This window comes from Saccopteryx leptura, chromosome 8 (assembly GCF_036850995.1).
Source record: "Saccopteryx leptura isolate mSacLep1 chromosome 8, mSacLep1_pri_phased_curated, whole genome shotgun sequence".
NCBI classification, from domain to species: Eukaryota; Metazoa; Chordata; class Mammalia; order Chiroptera; family Emballonuridae; genus Saccopteryx; species Saccopteryx leptura.
This window is the reverse complement of record NC_089510.1, coordinates 17969898-17980942: the sequence shown is the minus strand read 5'-3', so window position 1 is coordinate 17980942 and position 11045 is coordinate 17969898.

Here is an 11045-nt window from a genome sequence, read left to right as displayed (position 1 = left end):
TGTGCATTACTTGAATCATTTTTGTTTATTGAAAATCATAAATTTCAATTTGCTTTATGTTGTGTATGCTCTTTTGTTCTGATATTAAATTTTCTTTATATTGTTATTTTAAAACTTGAATGATATTTTCATTTGTAAAGCATCTTAAATTGTGTTTTGTTAGCAAAAGAATAATATGTTTAACATTCCTTGGGAAGAAACTGATTTATGTAGTTTGGATTATGTGTGTTTTATAACTAAAAATAGCTTCTATGTTATATTAGAAAATGATAACCACCATCTAGAGAGGAAAGAATACTTTTCTATTACTGCCTGAATTTTTTCCACAGTGGACCAAGATTGAAATGCATAGATATTACACACATTTCCAGGGTCAAAAACACTTCTTTCTGCAGAATTATTTACTGAAGATGAAGGAAACTATTTCTGGGCAAAAACTCAGAACACACTTTTCTACTAAAAACAATGTCCAAATGATTGTTTAGTTCTTAGGCTAGTAAGTGAGATTTTAAAGTGAGAAAGAGTACCATAGGATTTCACTCATATGTGGAATCTAATGGACAAAATGATCTAAAAAGCAAAATAAAAACAGACCCATACACAGAAAGGAGGCTGACAGCTGTTGAGAGCTGTGTTGGGTGAGCAAGGTGGAGGCATAGAACACAAAGGGACCATATAAATTTCATGGACATGGCAACGGTGTAGTGATTTCTGGTTAGAGGTGGACAGACGGAGGAGGGTCTAGGGGAAATTAATTGTGATAGATGAAGTCTTTACTTGGAGGGGTAAGCACAAAATAGGTGTACAGCAATGTGGTGTGGATTTGGGCACCTGAAACCTTTATAGTAACCTTAGCAATGTCACACCAATAAAATGCAATTTAAAAAAAAGAGAGAGAAGTGTCTGACAAAAGCATACAAAAGATTTTAATAGATTTGGTGATTTATGGACATCATGGAAACGCAGAAAAGGGAAGAAAAAGATCTTATTTTTATACATTGTTTCAAGTTTGAAAATAAAACTTTGTATAAGAATCTGAGATGTTTTGCTAAGGACAGAGGGGTGGTAATGACAATTATCTTGTTTTTAAACATTCCTAATGTCAGAGGAATGTTCCAACAGATGCTATTAAACTAATGAATAACCAAAATGTAGTACTCTATCCAATGCAATATCTTTTGGAAATCTAAGGAAACAAATTACTGATATATGTTATGGCATAGGTGAACTTTAAGAAACATCATACTAAGTGAATAAACTACATGAAAAATATTAAATATTTTAAAGGTCTATTTTGTATGAAGTGTTAAAATAAGATAAATTTATAGAAATAGTAATAAAATCAGTAGTTTCTTGAGAATAGAAAGGTAAAACTGGAGGTTGATTAAAATGAATTTATGAGACATTTTAGGGAAATTAAAATGTTCTAAAATTGGCTTATAATTATAGTTGAATAATTCTATAAATTTACTTAAAACATTTAATTATATACTCACAATTGTTAAAATGTGTAGTCTTTAAATTTTAATACAATAGAACTAGAAAAATATTTTTAAATCCTTTTTTATTCTCTAATTCATTGGCCAAAGGATATTGGATTGTCATTCTTTCTTTTAAAAAACTTAAATTTGCTGTCATGTGTTATTGATTAGTCTTCCAATGCATAAGCATTTGCAAATGTTAGTAGTCTATATTTTTTTTGAAATGAGAGAGTTGTAAAAAGAATCAAACTCTCCTTTTATCTGCCTGGAAAGCAGTAGTCATTGCATATATATAGATTTAGAAAAGATTCTTTTCTATTCCTGTGGCTTCCAACACCTAATAACTGATAAAATTTCAAAAACTCTAACTTTTGTTGAATAACTCTCCTGCTCAAACTCCATGCACTTACATTTTTTTCTTCTAGTCGGTTCATTTAGATAAGTCAGGGATATCTTAAGTTCACAGTATCCAAAACTTCCTACTTCCTATTTGGTAGCATTGTTCATAAGGCCTTAAGACAGTAACTTGGATGTTATGTTTGAGTCCATCTCATCAGTTACACTGATTACTAATTGATACCTAATGTCACCTAAATTAAACAATAAACTGAAAGACTATATCGCAAATTCCTGTCATGTGTTTTACACCAAAAACTGACTTTGGAAATATGAATATTTTGTTATTGTTATATAAAGTTTTATATTAAAATTATTAATGCAAGAGGGAAAAATTATAGAGTACAGAGTACTTTGTGTTTTCTACTAAAAATTAAAGTTCAACAATAATTAATTAATATCTAGGCTTGTTAGAGTATGCTTAATTTGTATCATTAATGTGTCATGTGGTTGAATGAATAGGTCTTTTTTGTCTCTCTTTCTGCATATACTTGCCTAGAACAACTGAGAGACCTTTTTCTTCCATGAATCATCATACGTAGGTGTTTAATATCTTCAGATGACAAATTGTGGAATGAAATGTAAAATTTTTAGTGGTTTCCACAAGAACCTACAAGATTTGACCTTCATTGCCTATCTTTTATTATCCACAACTGATATCTTTGCTGCAGCCATTGTGAATTACTTCAGACCCTAAAGATTACATAGGACACATGACTGTTGTATACTGTCTCCTGGAAAGTTTCTTCCACCTGCAATACCCTTGCACTAATCTGCAGGCTAAATTTTCTCTTGTTCTTCCAGATGAACTTTGTTGCATTCTCTGACGCGCATGCTGTAACTCCATTTTATTTCCCATCCATTCTAGTATGTCATCTTTATCTCACGTCACCTTTCTCTCACTGCTTATATTATGTTATATTACAATTATACAATTATCTTTTTTTTTCTTGCTGAAATGTGTATTGCTGCAGAGCAGGAAATTTATCTTATTACTCAAAATCAAAATCGAGCACAGAACAAAGTGCATCATAGGGATTCAAATATATGTGTAGTTAAAAGAAAGCTGCATATTATGAAAATATACTAATTAATATGTAAACATATTATTTTACTTTTCTTTTCTTTTTTATTTTTCTGAAGTTGGAAACGGGGAGGCAGTCAGACAGACTCCCTCATGCGCCCGACCGGGATCCACCTGGCATGCCCACCAGGGGGTGATGCTCCGCCCATCTGAGGCGTTGCTCTGTTGCAACCAGAGCCATTCCAGCGCCTCAGAGCCATCCCCAGTGCCCTGGCCAACTTTGCTCCAATGGATCCTCGGCTGTGGGAGGGGAAGAGAGAGACAGAGAGGAAGGAGAGGGGGAGGGGTGGAGAAGCAGATGGGCGCTTCTCCTGTGTGCCCTGGCTGGGAATCGAACCCGGGTCTCTTACACGCCAGGCCAACGCTCTACCACTGAGCCAACCAGCCAAGGCTACTTTTCTTTTTTAAGAAGAAAAATTCTATTTCTGCTGAATGGCACACCACCTGACTCCACCAAACCTATGACAGCCCCTCAGTGACTGTGTTCTCCTGTGTTCTGCTGGCTCATCAGGTAAAGATTAATGATCCCCATCTGATACCATGTTGATATAAAAATTCCCCTAAAGAAATATTTTAGAGCCATAGCTTAGTAAGAGAACTTACATTTCTTCATCTCTGCATGTCTCCTCACTGCTCAATAATAGGGTTGAGCAGCAGGGGGCAGATTCACTTTACTGCTGCCCCTCCCACGGTGTGATCATCTATGGCTCAGGCAAATACACTTCTTCACGGACTAGTGAAAGCTTAAGAGACTCTGTGCATTTGGCCAAGTCATTGGTCCCGTCTTCCAGGGAAAAATTCATGTACAGCTTATCCCCAAAAGTGGAACAATAAATCATCAACTAGCATAACAAGATATGTTTAACTTTACATGAAATTAAAACAAAAAATCAAAGCACTCTTATGATGTTGTTATTTGTCTCAATATCGGCAAGGGCTTACACTAAGAAATCCAGTATGATTTTTAAAATTTACAAAACATTTTTATCAGTAGTGGTGTTTGGTACTTAGCTATGCCCATTCTGTAGGGTGCTATCCCATATTCAATGCTTGTGGTTCCATACCATTTCCACACCGAATAACAACTGCTGAGTTGGGGTTTTTTTTTTTCCTTTTAGCAGAACTGGTTATACACAAACACAACCAAACTTAGATATTCATATAAATATACTTGTACACTTTATTTTTAATAAACATAAAGAGAAGTAATCTAACTGTGATATTCAATACATTATGTTTTTTTGTAATCATTGGTTTATTAGTTAGAAAATAAAAAATTGATACTGTATAGTCAAAATGGTAAAATTTTGGCAAGTATGTATGTTTTGATGTCACAGAACACAGTATGTTTTATTCTTTTTAATGTTAATTATGAAATAATTTCCAAATATACCTATTTCATTCCATAAGCTAGTAACCCATGAATTATGTAGATATAAAACTCATTAAAATAAAATCTCTTCTAAGAATTTCTCAAATTATATATATATATATATGAATAATTTTGCTATGGTTTTTATTAAAACAACTAATTTACATGATTTAAACATTTGAAGAGAGGTAGATTTTATTGTTATATTATAATTTATCTTTTCAGAATAATTAAAACAGGAAAATATTTTGAATAGTATGTGTATTTTATTCCAATCAATGAAACAATCCTGTCTAATGCTAAAAAGTGCAAAAAATAAGTTTGCTACATACATTTCATGTTTTCTATAATAACCCAGGTGTGATAAATAAAGAAAACATTAAAAACAGCTGTCTAGGCTCAGAGGTTTACTTACATACAGCCTTGACCAGAAACTGTGTTCAACTATGATTAGACTGTAATGAGTTGTATTAGTACATTATTTACTTTAAGGAGGACAGATTAAGGTTTTCTTGTACATATAATACAACCCTTCAATATTTTTAGTGAATAAATTGTCAATTCACTTCTTTGGTTAAAGACTATTTGTGTTCAGTTATATGTTTTATTTGTTTTAAAAATATACTCAATACACTACCTAGTTTATACATTTTATTTTGTTTATTTCAAGAAACCTTCCTGACATATTGTTTAATAAAATGACCTAGTATACTTTGTCTTTAACTTTTTTTATACATTTAAATAATATATATATATATATATTTTTTCTAATTTGCAAGCATTCAGTAAAGTTAGGTCTAGTTATTCTGGTATGAAATATGATACTTAAATAATATTGATATTTTATATGTAGTATTATAACTTCATTTTCTAAAATACAATATATAAAATATATGGTATGAATACTGAAAATAACTAATCTTAAATATTAATGTCAAAGCTAAAACACATCAAAGTTATGGAGAAAGATTTGCTACAAAATGTGGTATATAAGTCAAAGAAATACTCAAGATTAATAAAATGGTTTTGGTGTCTTAATATGTTTTTTATTATTTTGCATAGTCTATGCAATTTTACCTAAATGATTTAGATGTTCCTCTTATATGTTTGAGGTTTTATTTTTCCCACTATATTGAAACATAATTGGTATATGATATTGTATAACTATGATGCACATCAAAATGATTTGATGTATATAAGTTCATATTGCAAAATATTCACCACAATAATGGTAATTAACATTTCCATTGTCTCAGACAGTTACAGTATTGTTTGTGTGTGGTGAAATTTTTTTTTTATTTTGTGGTAATTTCAGGAGTGCAGCATAGTGTTTAAATAATTATACGTTTGCCTGACCAGGCGGTGGCGCAGTGGATAGAGCGTCGGACTGGGATGCGGAGGATCCAGGTTCGAGACTCCGAGGTCGCCAGCTTGAGCGTGGGTTCATCTGGTTGAGCGGAAGCTCACTAGCTTAGACCCAAGGTCACTGGCTCGAGCAAGGGGTTACTCGGTCTGCTGTAGCCCTACGGTCAAGGAACATATGAGAAAGCAATCAATGAATAACTAAGGTGTTGAAACAAAAAACTGATGATTAATGCTTCTCTTCTCTCTCCATTCCTGTCTGTCTGTCCCTATCTATCACTCTTTCTCTGTCTCTGTAAAAAAAAAAAAAAAAATATATATATATATATATATATATATATATATATATATATATATATATATATATATACACTTTACAAAGTGTTCTCCCCCTTACTTCCAGTATCTACCCGGCAACATACACAGCTATTACAATATCATTGACTATATTCCCCAGGTTGTGCTTTAGAGCCCCGTGACTATTTTGTAACTACAAATTTATATTCTTAGTTTCTTCGCCTTTTCACCCAGTCCCACAACATCCCTTTTCTCTGGCAACCATCAGTTTGTTCTCTGTATCTATGAGTCTGTTTCTGCTTTCCTGGTTGTTTATTTTATTTAGATTCCATATATATTTGAAATCATATAGTATTTGTCTTTCTCTCTCGGACTTATTTTACTTAGAATAATACCTTCTAGGTCAAAACACCATTTAACTTTATTTTATAAATTCTCACATTTTTCAGATATCACTTAATATAATCAAAGATCCTTGGGTCCACCTTGTATTGCCTCATATTTCTAAGTATTTATACAACCTTGTTATGAGAATTAATTCTGTTTTTTGTTTGTTTGTTTGTTTGTTTTTTGTATTTTTCTGAAGTTGGAAATGGGGAGGCAGTCAGACAGACTCCCGCATGCGCCTGACTTGGATCCACCCGGCATGCCAACCAGGGGGCGATGTTCTGCCCATCTGGGGCGTGGCTTTGTTGCATCCAGAGCCACTCTAGTGCCTGAGGCAGAGGCCATGGAGCCATCCCCAGCGCCCAGGCCATCTTTGCTCCAGTGGAGCCTCAGCTGCGGGAGGGGAAGAGAGAGACAGAGAGGAAGGAGAGGGGGAGGGATGGAGAAGCAGATGGGCGCTTCTCCTGTGTGCCCTGGCAGGGAATCAAACCCGGGACTTCCACATGCCAGGCTGACACTCTACCACCAAGCCAACCTGCCGAGGCTTTAATTCTGGTGTTTTTAAAACGAGGTTATAATCTTCAATCAAGCTATTTCATTGTTGTAGAGATTGTTTCTCTATTCCTATGTTTATTGCATTAGATATCCTCATCTTATGTAATTGATTATTGATTGAGTTTATTTTCTGTTGTCACTTTTAATAGCAGTATTGAAATGATGTGCTTGGTCTAATAGGCGGCATACCAACGCTACAATTAGTTTCCACTCTCTATTATATATTCTCTGTGTATCTTTACAATACATATATATCTGGAATTTAGCATTATTGCCATTTCTTTGGCTAAAGATGGAGTCTTCTTGTCTCTTTTATTAAAAATTTAATTGACATTTCAGGTTGAAGGCGAGAATTAAAATAGCTGTACTATATCCTTTTTTTTTGTTTTACCATAAATTCTATTAATGTGTTTCAACATAATGTTAAAACTAAAAATAGAAACCAATTTAGAAAACTAGTTTTTATGTTTTCCATATGGACATAAAAATAAAAAGTTAAAAGTTTTTAAAGCACATATGTTCTTATGTGCAAATATTAAAAACTGTGCAAATGTTCTTTTTGCAAATATTGAATAATAATTCCTTATTATGCAGGTTTTAATATTTTAATATAAAGTTTTTATGATTAATTTATTGTGTTGGCATGGTTTCAAGTGTCCCACTGAATACAACAATCTCTACACACTGCATCATGCTGCCTCTTTCCACATGCAAAGTCTCTGTCCACTCTTCTTTTACCACCTTTGGCCCCCTCCACTCTCTCCATCCCCCTTTCCCTCTGCTATTGCTACCGTGTTTTCTGTATCTATGTTTTATGTATATATAATGGGACTGAAGCCTCACCTTCTTGGGTCCTGTCCCTTCTTCCTCCTTCCTTCTGACAGCTAGGCATCTTTTCCCTGTGATCCTGCCTCTGTTTTTGTTTTTGTTTTTTTCTCTCATTTTATTGTGTTCATTAGATTCCACACCTAAGTGAGATCATATGGTATTCATTTTTCTCTGCCTGGCTTATTTCATTTCATCTCCATGTCCATCCATGCCATCAAGAAATGTAAGATTTCCTTCTTTTTCAAGGCTGTGTCATGTTCCATTGTGTATATGTACCACAGGTTTTTTATCCATTCATCCACTGATGGACATTTGGGCTGTTTCCATATCTTGTTTATTGCAAACAATGCTACAATAAACATGGGTGAGCATATTTTCTTTTTAATTAGTGTTCCAGAATTTCCAGGATATATTCCTAGAAGTGGAAGAGCTGAGTCATTAGGCAGTTCTATTTTTAATTTTTTTTTTTTTTTGTATTTTTCTGAAGCTAGAAACCGGGAGAGACAGTCAGATAGTCTCCCTCATGTGCCCAACACGGATCCACCCGGCACGCCCACCAGGGGGCGACGCTCTTCCCACCAGGGGGTGATGCTCTGCCCCTCCGGGGCATCGTTCTGCGCGACCAGAGCCACTCTAGCACCTGGGGCAGAGGCCAAGGAGCCATCCCCAGCTCCCGGGCCATCTTTGCTCCAATGGAGCCTTGGCTGCGGGAGGGGAAGAGAGAGACAGAGAGGAAGGAGAGGGGGAGGGGTGGAGAAGCAGATGGGCGCTTCTCCTGTGTGCCCTGGCCGGGAATCAAACCCGGGACTTCTGCATGCCAGGCCGACGCTCTACCACTGAGCTCATCGGCCAGGGCCTCGATTTTTAATTTTTTGAGGAATCTCCATATTGTTCTCCACAGTGGCTGCACCAGTCTGCATTCCCACCAGCAGTGCAGGAGGGTTTCCTTTTCTCCACACCCTTGCCAACACTTGTTGTTTGTTGATTTGATAACAAAAATCATTCTGGCAGGTGTGTGTTGATTATCTCATTGTGGTTTTAATTTGCACTTATCTCATAATAGAGACATTGAGCATTTTTTACATGCCTATAGGCCAGCTTTATGTCTTCTTTGGAGAAGTGTCTATTCCGGTCCTTTGCCCATTTTTTTAATTGGATTGTGTACCTTCCTGGTGTTGAGTTTTATAAGTTCTTTATATAAATTTTTGCTATTAACCACTTAGACATATCAGTGTATATGTTCTCCCATTCAATAAATTGTCTTTGTATTTTATTAATACTGTCTTTTGCTGTGCAAAAGTTTTCTAGTTTGATATAATCCCACTTGTTTATTGTGTCCTCTATTTCACTTGCCCAATGAAAAATATTGGTAAAAATATTGCTATGAGATATATCTGTGAGTCTACTGACTATGTTTTCTTCCAAATATTTTAAGGATTTGTGACTTACACTTAAGTCTTTTATTCATTTTGAGTTTATTTTTGTGAATGGTGTAAATTGGTAATCTGGTTTCATTTTTTTGCATGTATCTGTCCAATTTTCCCAATATCATTTATAAAAGAGACTGTCTTTACTCCACTGTATACTTTTACTTCTTTTATCAAATATCAATTGACCAGAAAGAAGTGAGTTTATTTCTGGGTTCCCTGTTCTGTTCCATTGATCTGTATACCTGTTCTTATGCCAGTACCAGGCTGTTTTGATTACAATGACTTTGTAGTATAACTCGAAATCAAGAACTGAGATACTTCCCATTTTGTTCTTCATTTTCAAGATTGCTGAAGCTAAGTGGGTTCATTCCTGGTTCCAGAAATAATTTTGGTATAATACTACTATATCTGAGAGTTATGTCATTGATATTTTAATAAAAATTGCATTGAATTATAGATTGCTTTGGGTAGTATAGACATTTTAATGATGTTTATTCTATCAATGTACACAATATCTGCTTCTACTTGTTTGTATCTTTCTCGATTTCTTTTTTCAATGTTTGACAATTTTCCACTACACTTCTTTAATCTTCTTGGTCTAGTTTATTCCTAGGTATTTTATTTTTTTAATTGCAATAATACATGAGATTGTTTCATTAATTTCTCTTTTCTTTTTCTTTCTTTTTTCTTTTAAGTGAGAAGAGAGAAGAAAGAGAGACAAACTCTTCATGTGCCAGACCAGTATTCACCTGGAAACTGCTGTCTGGAGCCAATGCTCAAATCAACCAAGCTGTCCCAAATGCCCAAGGCCATCTCTTGAACCAATTGAGCCACTAGCTGTGAGAAAGGAAATAATAGAGAAGGAGGAGAAGGGAGGGACAAGAAACAGATGGTCACTTCTTACATGTACGCTGATCTTGGATTGAACCTGGCATGTCCACATACCAGTCAAGGCTCTATCCACTGAGTCAATGGACCAAGGCTTAATTTCTCTCTCTGACAGTTCATTACTGGTGCATAAAAATGCCACTGTTTTCTTTATATTAATTTTTTATCCTGTCACTTTGTCAAATTTATTTGTCAGTTCTGGTAGTTTTTTGGCTGAGACTTTAGTAGTGTTTTCAATGAACAGTATCATGTCATTAGCAAATAATGACAGTTTTAATTCTTCTTTCCCAATTTAGATGCCTTTTATTTTTCCATCTTGTCTCAATGCTGTGGCTAAGATTTCAAATACTCTGTTGAATAAAAGTGGTGAAAGGGGATTTCACCACTTTTATGTCTTGTTCCTGATCTTAATGGGATTACTTTAAATTTTTGCCCATTGAGCATGATGTTGGCCGTTGGTCTGTCATCATAATCTTTTTTGTGTTGACATGTGATCCTGTATTTCCCTTTTATTAAGAATTTTGAATCTATAGATTGCTTTGGGTAGTATGGTCATTTTAATGATGTTAACTTTTCCTGTTCATGAGCATGGTATATGCTTCCACTTGTTTGTATCTTCCTCAATTTCTTTTTTATTTTATTTTATGTTATTTTATTTTATTTTTAAGTGAAAAGAGGGGAAATAGTGAGACAGACTCCTGCATGCACCCCAACCAACCAGAATATACCAGGCAACCTCATCTGGGACCGATGCTCAAACCAACCAAACTATTTTTAGCTCCAGAGGCTGATGCTCAAGACCAAGGAGCTATTCTCAGAACCCAAGGCTGATGCTTAAACCAATCAAGACATTGGCTATACAGGAAAGAAAAGTGTAGAGAAAAGGGAAAGGAAATTGGAGAGAAGCAGATGGATGCTTGATGCTTCTCCTTTGTGCACTGATGGGGAATTTAACCTAGGACTTC